Source organism: Hyla sarda, chromosome 5 (genome assembly GCF_029499605.1).
Source record: "Hyla sarda isolate aHylSar1 chromosome 5, aHylSar1.hap1, whole genome shotgun sequence".
Classification (NCBI taxonomy): domain Eukaryota; kingdom Metazoa; phylum Chordata; class Amphibia; order Anura; family Hylidae; genus Hyla; species Hyla sarda.
In genome coordinates this window covers 231457150-231477937 of record NC_079193.1, presented here as the reverse complement: position 1 = coordinate 231477937, position 20788 = coordinate 231457150, and the positions used below count along the sequence as shown (strand labels likewise).

The window sequence follows — 20788 nt, the reverse complement described above, 5'->3', positions numbered from 1 at the left end:
TCCGTTGTCACCAGTTATAGCCCGTTATGACTGACGGCCATTATACTTGATGGGACACAAATCGGCATATGCACTAACTTTTCTCCTGTCAAAAATAACAGAAGAAGAACGTCCGTTAAAATTTTAACATTGAAGTCTATGGATGATGGATGACCAATAATGTCATCCGTTAGTGCCTTTTATTTGTATGTTCCATCATGATCCGTAATTTCTACTGAGCATGCTCAGTAAAGGCTCAGAACCAGAGAATCCCATTGGAAAAGGGGGAGGAGTGCTCTGAGCACATTTCCAAGCATCCTGGAACCCTGGGCATTTCCCCCACCATCTTGTGCGGAAAAGGTCAATTTTAAACAAAGTTTAAGCAAAGGTGGGTACAAGGATGACTGTGATTCCCACTGCATTATGACTTCATTGAGTGTTGCTTAGGAACATGTGCTTAGTGATTGCAAGCCTAATGAATGTCATATCTCTATATTTTGCAATGCGTTCATATGTGGGGATGAGTGCATGTACCAGGCATGTGTGCAGGGTCATCTCGGGCCATATGGTGCCCCTATGCGCATGTCTCTTGACTGACATGTAGCTGCCAAACTGTGTGCATTTTTGCAATGCTTTCATATGTGGGAATGAGTGGGTGTACCAGGCATGAGTGCAGGGTCATCTTGGGCCATGTTTCTCCACTTTGCGCGTCTCATGTGGCAGACACTTTGCATAATGTTAGCCGAACTAATTGATTCCTATTTTTTCATTTATAGAGTTTCATCATGTCCCAGAAAACCAAGGGCGAGCCCAAAAAACCCGAAAACCATGGTGAGTCTGGACGATGACATTGCAAGTTGTTGTGAATGTGGCACCAAATTGGCATATCCCCCCCCCCTCCACTTGCTATGATATCTGTCCAGTAGCAAGAGATGGTATCCTTGCATTCTCTTTGAACTGGATTGCTATAGTAGATGGGGTGGTGACTAGCAGTTTCCAACATGTTTTCATATCATAATGTTTTTATTTCAGCCCATCGTCCAGTATAAGACAGAGTGCGAGGAGGAGGAGACCATGTCGGAGAGCTCAAGTGTGAGTATTAGAGTTGAGCGAAGTTAGAAGAGGTTCAAAAGAGGTTCAAAAGCCGTTGATCATCCATTATCATCTGTTGTGATCAGTTATTGCATCCGTTTTTTCATGATCCGTTATTGTAAAATAACGGCGGGCAGAATGAAGGAACGGTAGTGTGAAAGGGTCCGAAGAAGTTTGTGTGCTACAAAAAGTCAACAGTTTTCAAACTACTTCAAGAAACATCTGACAGAATTAACATTTTATTGCAAAACCAATGAATGAGAATGAGAAAATGTTATATATACTTATTGCTATACCATCACCCTGAACCAAAATTTCTGTTTTTTGTACAGATTGCCTATAAAAAAAAACTCTGGATAGTCAGATGTGATAAAACATAAGAAACCTTAATGAAAGACAATTTCTGGAAAGATCATTGTGTCATTTTTAAGTAGTGTAAATGTACTCGCCTTTGTGTGTGAGATCACATTCAGCACTTCTCAATTCTATTTCCTTCCTTCAGTCTTTCTCTCGATCATTGGAACACAGTAAAGATTTTAATGGAGACTTTACCTCTGGAATTGCTTGATGAATGGCGGAAGTGCAGCAATTAATGGCCTACAAAAATAGATGGTCAGGTTAATGAATATTACATCCCTTTGCTGCACTATTCCTTGTAAGGAGACTACGTGCCAAATAACTTTCATCTTTTATTCATCTTCAATTGTAAAGAAGGATATAACCTGAAAATTAGACAATATTTAATGGCAAGAGATTAATCTTCGAGATAAATGACCTGGTAAGTTTTATTGGGCTTTCTCATAAACCACTTCTTCATTACAGCATGTTAGCGCTGTTGTAGGATAGTTTCACACAGGTGTATAACAGCTAGGTGTCCCCTTAAACCAGGGATTTAATTACATTAACTGAAAGTATGATAAGGATCTATGATGTCGTTAGTCTCTAGTCTGTGTCAGCAAAGCCCTGGTCAGGCTAGACCACATAGCCATAGTTATGGGCCCAAAAATGTGCTAGCTCTTATTAGTAGTATGCTATTACACCTGTTGTTTTTTAGTGCATTTTAAGCTGTTGGGGACGGAGGGCATACCTGTACGCCCTTGTCCAGCTCCCCTTCTATGACGCGTGCTCAGGAGCTAAGCGCAGGTCATAGCGGGTTGGTCTTCACGGCTATCTGCCGCCGGGTCCCATTTCTAATGCTGGACATCACCGATCATGGTGATGCCCGGGATTAACCCCTTAGATGCGGCGATCAAAGTCAAGAGCCGTGTCTAAAGTGAAAGTAAAAGTATCCCGGCAGCTCAGTCGTGCTGTTCGGGACCGCCACAGTGAAATCGCAGCGTCCCAAACAGCAGAGAGGACAGGGGGAGGGTCCCTACCTGCCTCGTCTCAGTCTGATCATCGATCTGCTGCTCCATGCCTGCTCAGCAGAGCGCCGATAACACTGATCAATGCTATGCTATGGCTATAGTAATGATTGCATATTATAGTCCCCTATAGGGACTAAAAAATGGTGTAAAAGAAAGCTAATAAATGTGATTTCCCTAATAAAATTTGAAACACCCCCCCTTTTCCCATAAAAAAAATATGCAAACAAAAATAAACATAAACATATGTGGTATCGCCGTGTGCGTAAATGTCCGAACTATAAAATAATAATGTTAATTAATTAAACCACACAGTCAATGGAATACACGTAAGAAAAAATCCAAAGTCCAAAATTGCGTATTTTTGGTCACTTTGCATACCCTAAAAAAATTGATAAAAAGATATCAAAAAGTCACATTAAAAAAATTGAACCGATAGAAACTTCAGAAAATTAGCCTTCATATTTTCCATACATGGAAAATAAAAAAGTTATAGGGGTCAGAAGAGAACAATTTTAAACATTCTAATTTTCGTACAATTTTTTTTAAAAACAAGTCAAACAAAATCAAACCTATGGTTATCATTTTAATTGTATGGACCTACAGAATAAATATAAGTGTAATTTTTACCGAAAAGTGCACTACATAGAATCGGAAGCACACAAAACTTACAAAATGTAGCTTTTTTTTCCAATTTTGCCTCACAAATATTTTTTTCTATGGTTTCGCCATAGGTTTGGGGGTGAAATGATTGACAGTATTACAAAGTAAAATTGGTGGCGCAAAAAACAAGCCCTCATATGGGTCTGTAGGTGGAAAATTGAAAGTGTTATGATTTTTAGAAGGAGAGAAGGTGCAAACGAAAGTGCAAAAATGAAAAATGGCTTTGTCCTCAAAGGGTTAAACCCAATAAAACATATTCAGAAAACTACATACACTCTCTTGAAAAGGCGTATATGTGTTTTGCTTTTTTTAAATTATAATAATGATTTGCACAAATTTTTTCATGCACACTCTACATGTAATAGTAAATGTAATAGCGCCATTGGTCTTCCCCTTTGCGCAAATATTGTCCGAAATTGGGATTGTTAGACATCTAGTGGTAACTGTATGACGAGAAGAGGGTATTTTCGTGCTACAGAACATCCCACAATATGGCTTCCCGAATAGATATTTCTTTTTGTAACTTTTCAGCTTTCACTAAAATATACTCACAGATCTTTGCCAGATCATGCTGCATTAATCTCGGAGATTAATAATATAATAGCCGGGCAGGCAGATTTTTTTTTTATAAATGTATCCACATTGCCTTACCATTTTGGATAAGCCCAAGAATAGGCGGGATTAGGGACAAACCTGAAAACCTGTCTTAGGGTGTAGCTATTTCTCCAACAAAAGAAAATTTTCAAAAATTCCCAAAAAAATCTAAATGAATAGAATCAATTTCCCTCTTATAAATCTAAAAATAAACAGTTTTCTTGTTTTTTTTTGTTTTAAGATCAGAAGAGGTTTCAAGAAGCAGGTTAATATTTGTCAGGCTACTGGCAAATATTACAGGTGAAGGCAAGTCATATAGCCCAATTAAAATGTTGAGCAATGAAAATGGTAGGATTGTTCAAGGAGGAGGAGATTGGAGGAATTTTTATAGAGCACTTCTTTAAACTTTATCCATCTAATTTTAATGATAAACAATTTGAGACTAATTCTTTTGGAGAGGGACCAGCTTCATGTAAGGAAATGTGGGCTGCCCTAAAGTTATTGTCTGGAAATTCTGCACCTGAGAGTAATGAGTTCCTGTTTGAAGTTTATAGAAAATGGCCCTTTTGCCAATTTTGACAATTTAAAGGGGTACTTCAGTGAAAAACATTTTTTTTTAAATCAACTGGTGCCAGAAAGTTAAATAAATTTGTCAATGACTTCTATTTAAAAATCTTAACCCTCCAGTACTTATCAGCTGCTGTATGCGCCACAGGAAGTTCTTTTCTTTTTAAATTTCTTTCTGTCTGACCACAGTGCTCTCTGCTAACACATCTGTCTGTCTCAGGAACTGTCAAGAGCAGGAGCAAATCCCCATAGCAAACCTATCCTGCTCTTGACAGTTCCTGAGACAGACAGAGGTGTCAACAGAGAGCACTGTGGTCAGACAGAAAATAATTATACAACCTCCTGTGGAGCATAGAGCAACTGATAAGTACTGGAAGGATTAAGATTTTTAAATAGAAATTAAAAAGTAATTTACAAATCTGTTAAACTTTCTGTTACCAGTTGATTTAAAAAAAAAAATAATAATTCCCCGGAGTACCCCTTTAAGTTCTTAATGAGTCCTGTAATGGGGACTCTCTGCCTGTATCCATGAGTGAGGCCAGTATTTTTCTCATTCTAAAAAAAGAACAAGGATCCTCCTTTGGAGGCATACCGCCCCATATGTCCTTATCAAATACTGATGTAAATATGCTTATGCTTCTATTCAAATAGGAGAGGGGGATTTCTGCTCCATCATGTGATTAGATGCCATGACAGGGTGGAGTGGGAGTTCTTCTGAAAGACAATGAAGAAATTTGCCATTGGTCCTGGCTTTCTGGTTTCAATGGTCTATTGCAGTCCTAAAGCAACAGCTTTGCTATTTGTGGGGATGCAGCAGAGTTTCCCCCTTCCTCATTAATTTTTTTTATTATTTAGAGAGCCCCTGTCAATATATACATTAGGAAACATATTCTATATAAAGGGTTTGGGTTAAAATGTGGTCAAAATAAAGTCATCTGCAATTCCAATGACATTTTGCTATTTGTCAATAAACTTGAGGACAGTGGGAGAAATTACTAGCATTGAGAGATTTGTAATATTATCGCGTCTTGCAGATCCCCATTAGATAGTTAGGTAGATGTGTTTTAGGGATGCAAATAAAGTTGAGAGTATTGCCACTACCAGTGGGCCCTGAAATTAGTGGGCCTGGTACAAGTGTACCATATGCACTTATTGTTAAAGCATGTAAGAACATTTTTACTTTTTATAAAGGGCAACAAGTTTGTAGCCTTTCACTATTTAACACAACCATGTGGGTTCCTTAACAAACAGCACTAAGATCCAAAACCTTTTTATTGAATCCTATGCTGCTGTTTTAGTTTCCTGTGATTAGTGGTGGGAGCCCATCTCACTTTGCTTTGGGGCCCTATGCCTGCTTTTTACAGTTCTGCTCATGAAATCTCATCATAGTCTCCCTTTTGCCCTTTTCCATTCAGGTCCTATGAATTTGTGCTTTTTTTGAGGAGACCATGTTCACACTTACGCTGCCGTCGTTGTTTTTGCCTTTTCTACACTGGCTAGGGTTTGATAACCCTTCCTTTCTGTTATATTGATTGTCTTAGCGGCCCTTGCTTTCTCCCTTGTATTTTAGATCTACTCTGTATTATATTTGAGAATGTTTCTTTGATTTTGCTTTGTGTGACCCCTGCTCCCATTTTTTTTATTTTTTGTTTAATAAGACTTTGAATATTTTAAAAACGTGTCTCCTCTTTTTGGATTTACATTGATGCAACACAAAGCAAACACAAACAAAGAATACATAGGCACAATGCAAGTACTTAGGCATATGTAAACATTAAAGGGGTACTCCAGCCCTAGACATCTTATTCCCTATCCAAAGGATAGGGGATAAGATGTCTGATTGCGGGGAGCCCGCTGCTGGGGACCCCCCACAATCTCTCCTGCAGCACCCACCTGTTATTAGCCTCACTGAGCAAAGATCGCTCTGTGTCTGATGGGGCCCCTGTATCGTGAGTCATCAGACATGGAGCTATCTTCGCTCCATGAGGCTAATAACAGGTGGGTGCTGCAGGAGAGATTTCGCGGGTCATCAGACATGGAGCGATCTTCACTCCATGAGGCTAATAACAGGTGGGTGCTGCAGGAGACATTTCGGGGGTCTCCAGTGGCGGGATCCCCGCGATCAGACATCTTATCCCCTGTCCTTTGGATAGGGGATAAGATGTCTAGACCCAGAGTACACCTTTAAGTATATAGATTATCTTGATTTGCATTACTGCTATATTTACTATATATTTATGCTTGAGGTTCTTAGCACACAGTTGACAAAATTGTGTCAATTAATCCACTGTTACAAAAGTGCACCTCTACATGTATTTCCTCTAGGTTAGGAGTTCTGGTCAACTTTTTTTGTGCCATGCATATGGGGGTGACTTCCTCCAACTTAGTACTTCCCCCATCTGCCCAAGACTGCTTAGGTCCAAGGGAGTTTAGTTCCATCTGAAATTAGGTCACATGGTTGAGGCAGATGGGTTCATACACTTTGATCAAAATATGTGCTAAGAAAATCCAATTTACATGTGCAGTAATGCATGATAATCCATACATTCCCTGTTAATATATGTCTTAATGTTTTCAGTGTTCTGCTGTATTTTTTCCCTATTATTGCAACTTCCAATGAGCCAACATACTCTTCTGCATTTCCTGTTCATTCAACACAAATTAGATGTGTGTGCCTCCAATACTGCTGCCACCATGAAGGTTTTTCAAAAATGTAATATGTAACAAAACACGTATAAGAGACTTCAGTGTACGTAATGAAATTAAAATTAAATACTGTACATTCCCTTTAAGTTTAAGTTAGTATTGATGTTCCTGAGATCATTCATTGTCTGTTGTTTTACCTAAATTTTTCAAATAAAGAAGCGATTTTACCGCTACCATTCGTTCTTGGATATTTACTATTGGAGACTTCTTGTTCTTGCGGAAGGCTGTGGTGAGCTGACTACCACTGTTATTCTTATGAACTTGGTAGACTTTTTGTTAAACTTTATTTGTATATAGACTATTGTTAATGCTTGTTTTTAGTGGTAAAGTGTTAAATAAAAAAAATTGAAACACAATACTATGGTCAACTATACTCAAATAAACCTAAATGTATATAAAACAGGGAATTACATTAGATGTGCCTCTCTGTAAGGACAAACTGGATGACCTCTATTTTGTGACTTCTGTATAATGATTAGGCTGAATAAAAACTTTAGATCTGCATTAGAAAGCTTAGAGACATTTGCATATAATTAAAAAGACACATATGAGAAGCACTTGAATCTGCAATCTGACATGATGACTATTGTATTTTATATGATTGATGATTTTCCATCCTCCTTGAGATTTCAAATTTGTGAAATGAATGTGTAGAATTAATATCTTTTTCCAATATACATATGTATATACTTTGTGAGTCCATCTGAGTTACTGTATGTTATTTATGAAGATGGGTACTTTATAGTAGTACAATAAGTTCACAATTATCTGCTTCACTGTGTTTTCTCTTTACTATGAAAAGCTAATGCTAATCTTGACTGTGCCCACTTCATTGAACTGTTAAGAACAGGAGATTGGTACATTTATTTCTATTGACTGGTCACTCATGAAAGTATGGCCTGCCTGCCATGCCCCAAGACTAAAATGGACTATTGTTCCCATAAATCTGTTCCATGTTTAGTAATGCCTAATTGTCATTTAATGTCACATTTACATATGAGTAGATTTGCATTAAATAAATGACCACCATAATGAGAATCAAGCATAGCTCCCATTCAACTCTTATACTGTGTTGCACAACAGCAAATTTTAAAAGAATATGTATAGTACTGTACATGAAGAATGCTAATGAATTAGTTAAACGCTATTGGCTGAAAAAAATTGAAGGCAAAAACAAGAGCAAAAAGATTATCCACTGAAATCTAATCCTTTGTGCTGCTGGCAAATCCCTTGCATTGGCTTGTCGCCTTGTCCCTATTAAAATAAACATGCAGCCTTGGCTAAGCCAAGTGTGTATGTTTATGGAAAGCTTAGGGAAGATGTTGGCCAAACATGGTCTCAGGTGACAGCTATTTTATCTTAGGTTTAAGGTCGGCTTTAGTATTAGCATAAATGAACAACTAAGAACTCCCCCTCGTAGGAAGAGAATCTTCTCTAAGTAAGTTGATGTAACTTGACCAGTGTCTCCAGACTTACATGTTGTCAGGAGGATCCTGCAGGAATATTCATTATCTAAACTTAACTTCAAATAAGCCTAGTTTTTTTTTACTTGCAATGGGGATACTAGAGATGGAAAAATCAAGTGTTCTACCAAATCAGAGTGATTTCGGAGAATGAATGGGCAATGAGCATCAACGTTAGTTAATTCATTTATTTTTATTTTGTTTCATTGCAAAAAGAAAAAATAGGAATTTGATGAGTGTTAGTAAACTGAACTTTTGCTTTTAGAATCTGGGACAGTTAATGTATCTATTGTGGGTGCAGAGGTTGTTTGTCATAAATAACTGTAGTGTAAAAGTCTCCTCTGTCACATGAGAAAATAACACTATAAGGTCCATGCCACTGCTCTAGTGCATAATTTCTAAACTAGAACCAAGTAAAGGACCCCTTTACATGTATTAATAATCACAAGACTCTATGTTGATCTGCGTTAAATGTTTACTCCATAGATAATATTAAATGTTCATAGTAATAACATTATCTAGACAGTAGTAACTTGACTATGCACTTTGTAAGCTATATTTAAAATCAATACCAACCTAGATTTTATAGTGAACTAAAAGTTATTACACACAGTGACATTGATATGGGGGTGCGGGGGTTGCGGACCAAACCGGGTGACATCCCCCAAGGGGGGTGACACCATCAAGCAGGAAGTAATCCAGTGATGGTGTCACCCCAGCAACGTAAGCAAGTGCAAATGCAGAGGCCATAAGTCACTAGAATGGTAGAGCGGGAGCTCCCGCTCCACCATTCACTGTGGGAGCCACAGGGGTACGATCCCTGGCAGGCCAGCCCGTAGATCCTGTCCCCGTGGATCACACGCTGCAAGCAAGAAGCAAGGGAGAGACCTACTCGTGGGAACATGGATTAGGTGAGTATAATTGTTGTTGTTATTTTTTTTTTTTTTACTATGTTTGGGGCACTACGGTACAGGAGATATTATTAAAACATGGGGGCATAAGAAAGGGGGAATTATATCTGAAGGGCACAGGACAGGGGGAATTTAATGTAAGGGTAACAGAACAGGGGGCATTTTATGTGGGGGGCACAAAACCGGGGGATTTTATGTGAGGGGCAAAGGACAGGGGGCATTATAATTGAGGGGCACAGAACAGGGGGCATTAAATGTAAGGGGCACAAGACAGGGGGCATTATATGTGTCACATAATGGGGCATTATATGCGAAGGACACAAGATTATGTGGGGGGAACAGGACGGGGCATAATTATTATGTCGAGGGCACAGGACAGACGGCCTTATTATTAGGTCAGGGGCACAGGACAGGGGGCATTAATATGTGGAGGGCACAGGACAGTTTACAGTGTGTGGTAGTATATTCAGAGGTTACAGTATGTGGCACTATTATCTTCAGAGGGTACAGTGTGTGGTAGTATTATATTCAGAGGGTACAGTATGTGTCAGTATTATATTCATGTGCACAGTGTGTTGTACTATTATTTTCACAGAGGGCAATGTGTGTCAGTATTATATTCAGAGGGTACAGTGTCTGGCATGGTTATATTATTATTGTTTTCATATAAAGGATCAGAATGCGCAAGCAAAGTGAGGAGGCAATGCCATTTGGGCATCAAGTTCTGCAGAGAGAAAATTTACTTTTTTTTTTGTGAAAAAGTCTTGGCAGTATGTACCATCTGGATTACTATCTGAATTAGAAAAGACTATAAAGAAGACGTCACCTGTAGTCACTGATATCATTGTGTATTCTGCCTCACTATATCCCATCACTTGTTCTGCAGTCAGAGGCGGCTGTAGAGTTTGTGAGGCCTTAGGCAAAACCACGATATGAAGCCCCCACGAATACAAGATATGTAAGCAATAATAAAAATTAACTATAAAAACATATAGTATAGCATTGTTAGTGCTATCTAAATGTGAAATACGTTTGTCAGCATTGTTTCAAGGGAAAATATAAACTTTTACAACAACATCTTTGGTATTTTTTAACGCTTTCCCCTTTCACTTTTTTTTGTTACATTATTTTATTTGAAAAATGTGATTTAAGCTTTTATTAGGGGGGGGGTTAAATCCCATTTATTACTCTTTTTGATTTTTTTTTTACACTTTTTTAGTTCCCAAAGGGGCCTATAACATGCAATCTTTAGATTGCATACACTGATCAATGCTTCTCCATAGGAAAGTCCCGATCAGCCTGCTGAGCTATCTGGTAATAGGATTTACTGCATTTAGACACAGCGATCAACTTTGATCGCAGCCTCTACAGGGTTAATGCCGGACATCAGACCGATCGGTGATTTACGGCATCAGCTGTGTGTCCCGATTGCTGATAGCAACCGGAACCTACCGGGTATGATGCACGTTCAGCTGCTAAGCGCGCGTCATGTAGCTGGAGCCCGCTGTGGATGCAAACAAACATCCATTTGCGAGAAAGGGTTAACCCTATACTCTAAGTCCCTGTAACCCTATGACATTACTGTACAGGTTTAATATACATATTAATGTCACAGAACAGGGCTAATATACAGTGATGTCATAACAACGTTATTGTACAGTATACTCTAATGCATGGCGCATATATATATATATATATATATATATATATTACTGCGCTCTCTATATATATATATATATATATATATATATATATAGCAGCCAGGGCAGTGGGTACAGTACACCACAGTTGATGTATACAGCCAAGCAGTATTATTTGACTGTATACCAATGTCTGTGCTGTGTCCTCTGAACTGGCTAGCCCATACTACATATATTATACACGTAGTATGGGCCAGCCAGAATGCACAGCACAGTCATTGATATACAGCGACGTCATACTGCTGGGCTATATACATCAACTGTGCTGTACCCACTGCTCTGGCTACTATATACATATGCATCTATATAGCAGCCAGGGCAGTGGGTACAGCACAGCTGATGTATATAGCCCAGCAGTATTAGGTCGCTGTGTATCAATGACTGTGCTGTGCATTCTGGCTGGCCCATACTACATATACTAATATATACTAACATATACATACTACATATACTAACATATACATATACTAATATATATATATATATATATATATATATATGCCAGACAGGGCAGAGGGCACAGCACAGTCATTGGTATATGAATGCAGCCTGAGCCAGGCCTGGCCGCTGGAACTTAACTACGGGCCTTGTTACCTCCTGACTTCCTGACCTGCTTTTTACACTGATGGCTGTTTCTGCAGGTCAGAGACTGCCAGACTGGACAGAGCTCCAGAGATGCAGAGGCCATCTTTCTTCATCACTTCAGCATGGTGAGCAGCCGGGGGAGGTGTCGGGGGGCAGGGAAAAATAAGCTTCAGAATCCTTGGCACATGACCAGCCCCATCAGCCCCTTCTCTTAAAGTGACAGAGGGGCAGCAGGGGCTGGTCGGGCGCAGCGATGGGGCCCGCAGGAAATGTTTTATTTTTAAAATTTACTCCCAGCGGTCAAGTTGGAGAGCGAGGAGTTGCGGCAGTCGGGACCCTGAGCGAGGCCACGACTAGCATGAGGCCTTAGGCGGTGGCCTAAATGGCCTAATGCTAGAGCTGCCTCTGGGGATATGATGGATGAAACAACAACTCCCAGCATCCCCTCACCACTGCTCACCTTTAGCTCTATTCAATTCTGTGGCAATTAGTATTTTTGACTATTATACTGGAAAAAAAATTCAGCAACGTGCGCCACACCACTGGTGTCTGTCGCAACAGGCTAAAAAATTACTTTAGTAATGGGGTGACACCATTTTTTACACACAGGGTGACACCAATCGTAGCAACACAACTGATTACACGTAGGTGTTAATGGATGGTCAATGGCTGTAATTCCATCGCATCTGGTCACATCTGACCCTTCATCTAAACAGTAAAGTTATAATTCTTTTATTTAGCATTAACAGCCTTAGCATATTTACAGTTTACATAACCTAATGGTACAAGATGCTGATGAGTTTCCAAAATGTAAAGCAGTGGATGCTCATTAATGCATAATGTCCTATATCACAGTCTTCCCTTGACTCATCTGTAACAGGCTTTTCTTTTCCAATTATCTTGATTTGCTTGAAATTATGCAAAGAAGCATACATAATGTTATAATCCAAAGATAAATTCCATATAATGTCATTAGTTCCTGTCAGTGTTTTATATATATATATATATATATATATATATATATATTATGAATAGCTGCAAATACATTTTTATTGGAATACAGAGAATCCAAGTTGATGTGACAAAAGCAGAATTCATGGATTTGTTTGTGTGTTATAATTTTTCACAAAACGCTACATAAGACAAGTATCAGCCTAATTCTATTCAGCCAACAGTTTGTTGTAACAGTTTTTAAAGCCAGCCTTGTCAGTGACTATCCTCCTTTCGTTAACCGATATATAGCTCAGAAAAGATCTATGGCATGCCCAAGTAAACCGATACAAAGAAAGAAAATGTATACCTTCACAATGCACAATATATGAATAGGGTAATATATGAATAGAGTAATCAAACAGTTTTATGTATTCCATCCAAATTGTAGACATGTCCATGTATTTACATAAGCAGCTGTTTACACAATGCTTTTGTCCACCATGGACATTTGTCAGGTTGTATCGGGCAGGACAAGAAGATGCATGGCAGTTGAATCCTGTTGAGGTATACAGAATATGGAGTGACTTTCTAACAAGTGTTGTCAAGTATTTTATGGTTTGGGTGTGATGTTAGCTATGACTAAAAACATCAGATGTTTAAAATTTGCTTGTTTTATATTTAGATGGGTCAATATTTTAATACATTTGAAATACAGTAAAGAGCCTACAGTACTGGATACCATTTTCCTGTAGTCCTGTGATGTAAGTTTTTTAAATAGTTGGTCTTATTTATTAACATGGTCTCTTTACAGTGGCTTTATAAAGAGTCAGTCTCAGCTGTTGCCCTCTGAAGAGTCTGTCTCAATCTCAGACAATCTCACATGGATGGGCTAGTGGGCACAGCTGCTGTGCTCATGAGCCTATTTCCACATACACATATGTGGGGGTGAGGGAAGGGGAGAACATCAACTATGAGGCTTATTATGGGCCTAGTATGGGGCTTATTAAATAAAGAACAATTACAATAGCTACACACAGGCATGCAAAAGCAAGTTCTTTAGCGTTAAGACCCTGCCTTCCCATATAAACACCTTTTTTTTAACTCTGCAACAAAAAGAAGGTCCTTTGTCCCACCAAGGTCATACTGTATATAATGAGAGAAAAATATACAAAACCAGAACACAAGACACAAACATTCTGGGTTTTTGGATACTCTGATTATTGCAATACACACAATGGACTCAAAATGAAGAATACAAATTACACTGCTCAATAGCACTTTTTAAAATAAATATTCTACTTATTAAAAATGTAAATGTAAAAACATACATAAACACAGCATAACCGAATACCGAATCTAATGCAGGGCTATGGTTGTAGTTGAACTGTGGTATAAACACCTACATAGTTGAGTGTAGACTTAAAGAGGTTATCCAGGATTAGAAAAACATAGGACCATGCCTGTTGTATTATTACTTGGTTCCATTCATTCCAAAGGATTGTAGCTGCAATATTACAAACAAACTGAGGACAAGAGTGGCACTGTTTCTGGAAGAAATCAGCAATTTTTTTTCTAATTCTGAATAACCCCTTTAAAGGGGACCCCCACCCCTAAACTGCCGCCAATCTCCGGCCCAAGACCCAAGTAATCGCTGCCGGATTATGAGCAACCACAGCCGTCACCCCCCCATCCCATAGACATTAATGGAGGGGGTGTGATGGCCAGGACTGCCCAAAGCCGAGCACAGCTGGTGCACAGGAATTACAGGGGATATCTCATAATGGTCATTCAGACAAATCATAGACTGATGTCAATCTTAGATCCTAGCTCCAGCCCCAAAATAATCCTTTGTACAAATAACTCAGATTTATTTTGGTCTACTATCTCCAAATTCTTAAAAGAATCTTTGTTGAAAACACTTAACAGATAAACTAGAGTCCAGACAATGTTTCCTCCCCCCATTTACGATAACACAAGCAATTAGCACATTACACATAGCAATCTCTCTATGATTACAGAAAATGATGACATTTCTTTTGTTCCAGAATTCATGGTTTAGCCATTTTTACACACAACCTCTTACATAATCATTATGCAAATGTCCTGAGCTGCAATTTGTTTCATTAATTCATCTGTGGGTGACTGGAAAGCATACTTAGCTTTTTAGAGGCTCTTTGGAATAAATCTCATCCTATTCATTTGTATGCCCTTGTGAGGTTACAGGGTTCAGATTTTTATCAAAACTGCGATTACACAAGTTAAGACAAGATTTTGTAGCGGCAATGAAGATTTAATTACAGGCGTTCAATTAAAAAATATATTACAAATAAAATCTTATCAAGTTTTCTTTATTTTAAATTATTTTTAAATTGTTTCATTTCCATGGAAACAACAGCTTTCTTAAACACATTATAGAGTGTTAATATTTCATATTGACAAGATCATTGACAGGGAAAAAAAAGTGCAAATTGATTTCCTTTTCTCCTTCTGTACATGCTATTACCATAAGGTTAAAAATATTCTAGCGGCTCACATTGTGGGCTGTCTGCTTCCATTTTCAGAGACAGACTGATTAAAAAAATGTGTCCTGTCCCTGTATGACTCCACACTGCATACATTGCTTTTTGCTTATCCTGCAAAATAATCAGAAGAAATCTCATCTTCTTTTACACAATAAATAATGAAAACACGGACCTGTTTATTAAAGTAATAGCTGAGCTTTTCATAGTGATCTGATCATTTATTCCTATTATCTGTTTAATCAACACTAACATTTCACAAAGAATGGATGAACCTGATGAGAATATTGGAGTGCTAGGTGATGTCTATTTATTTTCATTGACCAAAACAATCAAATGTGCTGCGCTGATCAAAAGCAAACCTAGCTACAAATCTGATTTGGTATAAAAAAAAAAAATCTTGGCATTGTACATTTGCACCGGTAAATTCTAAATGTAGAATCATTGGGGGACATGTATCATTTCCAGTGTATAATAAAAGTTTTTTACCCCTCTGCCTGTTGTCTAAATTTGGCGCAGCTGCGTTAAATTTATCATTCTTGCGCAGCTACTTTCTTGAATTGCGTTTAAATTTAGAATTCTCCTCAGAGCATAAATTTACACCGCAGCTCTATTTAGTAGGAGCTTTGTCTGCAGCGTATCTGCACCTAAACAGTAAGTGTGTCCTCGTTATTAGTTTTAGAATTGTTTTTCTTCATTATGTAGAGTTTTAATCTCACAATAATACCACTTTTTGCACCCAATTATAACACATCAATTATACCAATGTCCTTATTCTTCATTTAACATCTGTGACACCCCTGTGCAAATCACCTCAAATGTACATGGTGCACTCTCCCTTCTGGGCCTTGTTGTGCGCCCGCAGAGCACTTTGCGCTCCCACATATGTGGTATCTCCGTATTCCTGCTAAATTGTGTCCCAAAAAATGGGGATCTTTTTTCCCATTTACCTCTTGTGAAAATGTAAAGTATGCAGCAACACCTGCGTGTCAGTGTAAATAATTTTATTTTTATACACTAACATACTGGTGTAGACACCAACTGTTCCTTTTCATAATGGGTAAAAGGAGAAAAAGCCCCCCAAAATCTGTAACACAATTTCTCCCGAGTACGGCGATACCCCATATGTGACCCTAAAATGTTGCCTTGAAATACGACAGGGCTCCAAAGTGAGAGAGCGCCATGCGCATTTGAGGCCTAAATTAGGGTTTTGCATAGGGGTGGACATAGGGGTATTCTATGCCAGTGTTTCCCAAACAGGGTGCCTCCAGCTGTTGCAAAACTCCCAACATGCCTGGACAGTCAATGGCTGTCCGGCAATACTGGGAGTTGTTGTTTTGCAACAGCTGGAGGCTCCATTTTGGAAACAGTAGGCACACGGGTTGGGAAAAAGAGTTAAGAAACGAACAATGTTTCCCAACTAGTGTGCCTCCAGCTGTTGCAAAACTATAATTCCCAGCATGGCCAGACATGCTGGAAGTTGTATTTCGGCAATATCTGAAGGGTCAGATGTTGACGAACTACAACTCCCAGCATGCTTGGGCAGTCTGGGCATGCTGGGAGTTGTAGTTTTGCAACAGCTGGAGGTCCACAGTTTGTAGACAACTGTATAATGGTCTCCAATCTGTGGTCTTCCAGATGTTACAGAACTACAACTTCCAGCATGCCTCGACAGAGTGGGCATGCTGAGATTTGTAATTTTGGAACATCTGGAAGAGCACAGATTGGAGACCATTATACAGTGGTCTCCAAACTGTGGCCCTCCAGATGTTGCAAAACTACAACTCCCAGCATGCCCAGAAAGCCAAAGGCAGTCTGGGCATGCTGGGAGTTGCAGTTTTGAAACTCCCAGAGGCAGCAGTGAGATCGCTTTACGGCTCACCGCGGGGAAGCACCACCCCCGGGACCGCCTGGAGGACGCCGCTCGCACCGGGACTGCTCATGACACCGCATGGCCGGGTAAGTGACGCTGCGGGACGGGTAAGGGACACTTAGCAGAGCGGTGGGTGTCCCGATCCCCGTGATCCAGACTCACACACCGCGCTGCTAAGTATTCTCATAGCGAAAAGCTGCTATCAGCTAGTCAGATTTGACTAGCTGATAGCAGCGATGGCTGGGGGGGCGGGGGGGGATGAAACCCCCCGTGGTCACATGGTAAGATGGCTGGCTATATATAGCCACCATCTTACCGGGTGCTGGGGAAAAGTATAACGGAAAGCAGTAAATTGTAAAAGTAAATTGTAAAAATCTACAGTGTTAGGTGGATTACAAAGCTATTTTAATGTGACGGAGCTTGTTCAATGATAAGTAAGCTATCAAACATTTCCTATATTAAATTGTTGGATCATAAAATAACAATACCAATATACAAGTGATCTAATGAATAACTGAACTGGAAACAAATATTCTATATGCAAATTATTTTAAAAGTGCTTTGGAATAACCAAGGAGTAAAAAGCAATATAAAGCAAACCAAATGAGGAATTGAGTTAGGAAAGTGAAAACATTCTGGTGGTTCCTTAGTAGAACTTTCCTTCAGAAATAGAAAGGATTGCTACGTGCAGTTAAAGTTGGCTTATATTTATGGGGAAAAAGACGCACTTGCGTCAAAATTTTTGGTGCAAAGGAAAAGAACGCAGGTAATAAATCCATGTGTACTATAGATGTCACTCCAAGGTACCCTGATTCAGCCACATCTGGACGACATGCTCTACCAAAACGTGCGCAAAAACATGCGCAAAAAAAAGGGCTTGCGCAAAATTTTGCGCAGAAAAATACACACATAACAGGGGTAAAATCTTTGATACATGTCCCCCATTGTGTGTGTGTCTTGGAAGTTTGTGTTATCTTACCTTTTCACCCTTTACCCTGCTCCAAGATATGAAAGCTGGACTTCTGCTGCTAGAAGATACCAGTCTGCTGCCCCAAGATTGGTCCCGTTATAGGTAACAACTGGCCAGGCATGTCAGGCATTGGGGACTCCAGGCATTGGGGATACAGGCAGAGGTGGGACTTATGCAACAGATCAGCAGCCAGGTGATAATAACACTAGTAGAATAAGCCTAGTGAGGGTTAATCAGTGCAGTACAGCTGAAGATATTTAGCAGGATAATTCACTGGCTAGGTAACTGCACAGGAGAGTCAGCAAGGTACTCAAGGACCAGGCAGAGGCAATGTCAGGTACACAGGCACAGGTCAGATACAGGATAGCAGATCAGGAACAATCACCTCCATAATATTTCTCTGGCACAGGTAACTAGGCGAGTCAGCCTTAAATTGGTAATGTCAGAGTGAGATAAGTGGAGGACACATTAGTACCTTAGATGGCAGACCAGGCACTGCAGCAAAGGGGAGAGGCCAGAGCAGACAACAGGGAGGTAGAATAGAGAATGCAGGTTGGCAGCGGTGACTGCCAGGGCATGCTGCAGGCCAAAGGGTTCCAACCACCAGAGTTACAAAGACTCTATATTTCCATCAGCCTTCTGGATGTAAGAAGTGTTTGTGTCATCGCCAATAGAAACAAATGCTATATAGCAGTATGTGATACTTAAAGGTGTATTTCAGTGTTTCTGAAAAAATAATATTCTGCTGGGGCGAGGGGGGATTGAAAAAATAGGTATAGTACCTTAACCCAACTTCCCTGACAGTCCGAAGCAGCTCATGGTTACCTCTGTCCTATCATCCAATCTGCTCGGTACAAGAATTGCAGACTCAGCCAATCACTGTCTGACACAGGGCACCGCTGTGGCCAGTGATTGCCTAAGTTGGCTAAGCAGGCACATCCTGCAGGTAGAAAAGAGAAGTTCTGGGGACCAGACAAAGGCAAATGGCACTGTGGAGGACCAGGGCTAGGTAATGATGCCTTTTTTTCTATCCACCCCCCCCCCACCCCCCAACAGCATATGATATGAAAACATTGGGTTACCCCTTCAAAATCTATATTTCATTTAAAGGGGTACTCCGCCCCTAGACATCGTATTGGGGGTTAAGATGTCTGATTGCAGGGATCACAGGGGACCCCCTGGATCTCGGCTGCAGCACCCTGCTGTCATTACTGCACAGAGCTAACTCGCTCCGTGCATAATGACGGGCGATAGAGGGGCCAGAGCATCGGGTGCAGTTTTTATAATGGGGTAATTTGTGGGGTATTTCTAATATGAAGGCCCTTCAAACCCACTTCAAAACTGAACTGGTCCCTGAAAAATTCCAATTTAGAAAATTTTGTGAAAAATTTGAAAATTGCTGCTGAACTTTGAAGCCCTCTGATGTCTTCCAAAAGTAAAAACCTGTCAACTTTATGATGAAAATATAAAGTAGACATATTGTATCTGTGAATCAATATATAATTTATTTGGAATGTCTGTTTTTGTTACAAGCAGAGAGCTTCAAATTTAGAAAAATGCGAAATTTTCTATTTTTTCATCAAATTTTGGAATTTTTCACCAAGAAATGATGCAAGCCTCGACAAAAATTTACCACTAACATGAAGTAGAATATGTCACGAATAAAAACAATCTCAGAATCAGAATGAAAAGTAAAAGCATCCCAGAGTTATTAATGCTTAAAGTGACAGTGGTCAGACGTGCAAAAAATGGCTTGGTCCTTAAGGTGAAAATGGGCTGGTTCCTTAAGGAGTTGAACCCCACTGGCATTTGACAGATCTTTGGAACAGTGGGCTGTGCAAATGAAAAATTTTCATTTTTCATTTTGACAGACCACTGCTCAAAAAAATCTATCAGACACCTGTGAGATGTAAATGCTCACAGCACCTCTTATTAGGGGTGTAGTTTCTAAAATGGGGTCACATGTGGGGGTGTTCACTGTTCTGGCACCATGGAGGCCTAAACGCACATGGCCTTCAATTTCAGCCAGATTCTCTCTCCAAAAGCCCAATGGTGCTCCTTCTCTTCTGAGCCCTGTAGTTCACCCGCAGAGCACTTTACATCCACATGTGGGGGATTTTCTGACTCAGAAGAAATGGGGTTACAAATTTTGTGGGGCTTTTTCTCCTATTATCCCTTGTGAAAATGATAAAATTGGGGTAACAACAGTATTTTAGGGAAAAAAATATAATTTTTTTTTATTTTCACCTCCAACTTTAACTAAAATTTGTCATACACCTGTGGGATGTTAAGGCTCACTATACCCCTTGCTACTTTACGTGAGGGGTGTAGTTTTCAAAATGGGGGTCACATATGGGTGTTTTTTTTATGTCAGAACTGCTGTAACTACCAGCCACCCCTGTGCAAATCACCAATTTAGGCCACAAATATATATGGTACACTCTGTTTACACTAACATGCTGGTGTAGACCCAAAATTTACCTTTTCTTAAGGGGTAAAAGAAGAGAAAAAAAATTTGTAACCCAAAACTGTTGCCTTGAAATATGAGAGGGCTCCAAAGTGAAAGAGCACCATGTGCATTTGAGGCCTAAATTAGGGATTTGCATCCACCACCAAATTACCCTACGGCAGTGCTTCCCAAATAGGGTGTCTCCAGCTGTAGCAAAACTCCCAACATGCCAGGACAGTCAATGGCTATGCCGATGTTCTGGCCCCTGTATCACCCGTCATTACACACCGAGTAAGTTTGCTCTGTGCAGTGATGACAGCAGGGTACCGCAACCGAGATCACGGGGGTCCTTTGGAGAGGGGATAAGATGTCTTGGTGCATAGTACCCCTTTAAGAGGGATAAACATGATATATATTTAA

General features: G+C 39.7%; 1 long non-coding RNA gene across 2 annotated transcripts in view; it reads left to right on the top strand.

Moving 5' to 3' along the window:
• Positions 1-1010: 1010 nt before the first annotated feature.
• The window catches only part of LOC130273859 (uncharacterized), a 136475-nt gene continuing 116697 nt past the window's right edge, over positions 1011-20788 (top strand). For both annotated transcript variants that reach the window (XR_008844148.1, XR_008844147.1), the window contains exon 1: positions 1011-1071. This is a non-coding gene — a long non-coding RNA (uncharacterized LOC130273859). The remainder of the gene's footprint in view (positions 1072-20788) is intronic.